The sequence below is a fragment of the Chiloscyllium plagiosum genome, unplaced genomic scaffold (genome assembly GCF_004010195.1).
Source record: "Chiloscyllium plagiosum isolate BGI_BamShark_2017 unplaced genomic scaffold, ASM401019v2 scaf_20400, whole genome shotgun sequence".
Taxonomy (NCBI): domain Eukaryota; kingdom Metazoa; phylum Chordata; class Chondrichthyes; order Orectolobiformes; family Hemiscylliidae; genus Chiloscyllium; species Chiloscyllium plagiosum.
This window is the reverse complement of record NW_025155544.1, coordinates 710-1,446: the sequence shown is the minus strand read 5'-3', so window position 1 is coordinate 1,446 and position 737 is coordinate 710. Positions and strand designations below refer to the sequence as shown.

At 50.7% G+C, this 737-nt stretch overlaps 1 long non-coding RNA gene across 2 annotated transcripts; it reads left to right on the top strand.

The window, feature by feature from the left end:
- The first annotated feature begins 99 nt into the window (after window positions 1-99).
- On the top strand, window positions 100-506 carry LOC122545129. 2 transcript variants are annotated; one of them, XR_006310500.1, is made up of 3 exons: window positions 100-241; window positions 323-389; window positions 483-506. It is a non-coding gene; the product is annotated as an uncharacterized LOC122545129 (long non-coding RNA). The 2 variants fall into 2 exon arrangements; XR_006310501.1 differs by having other exon boundaries at window positions 100-237; window positions 483-504.
- The last annotated feature ends 231 nt before the right edge of the window (window positions 507-737 follow it).

The following is a 737-nucleotide window of genomic DNA, read 5'->3' as shown; positions in this document are numbered from 1 at the left end:
TTCCAGGCCGGGATTAGTCTCTCTCGCTGGGACCGGGAGATGGTGAATCTGGGTGTCCGCCGGCTGGAGGACTCGGTGGCCGCGAAGCACCCGGTAAAGACCCCCCTCCCCTCCCCTCCCCTCCGGCCAGCCTGGTCAGGGGAGGCTTGACAGACCCCACAGCAGGGGTCTTGCATGGTAACCTGTGGAGGGTGAGCTGGGCTGGTGCAGCATTTTGTGTGAGCTGCTGCTTGCGCTGTGGGTCTGTAGTTATTTTGCGGTGTGTGACTCCAGGCTCTCTCACTGTACCTCCAGCTAATAACACCCCTCCTTTCGTCTGCAGGCTCTTCAGGAATATGCTGCTTGCCAGTCGCACGCATTCATGAAGGGCATCGGCACATTTATATTAGGTAATTATGCAATTTTGAAACTTCACGATGTCGCACTTGAGGACCCTGAGTTCATGGTTTTAAACTTTACTTTTCTTGATAAAACCTCTGCAGGTACCAGTGGGGTGTTTGTCACGCAGAGATTGCTGAGTAAGAAGCTCCCTTTCCCATTGCAATGGAACGTTTTGCTGTCTGTAGGTTAGTGTCAGTACTGGCTCTCATACTGAGTAATATTGCATTGCACAAGTTTGCAAATTAATTAGTAACTCTTGCTGCATTGCTGCCTTCCTGGGAAGCTTCAGTTTTGCCTGGGACTGTTTCTGCAACGTAGATACTTTTCCTGGTGCTTTTAGAAATGAAAATAACAGC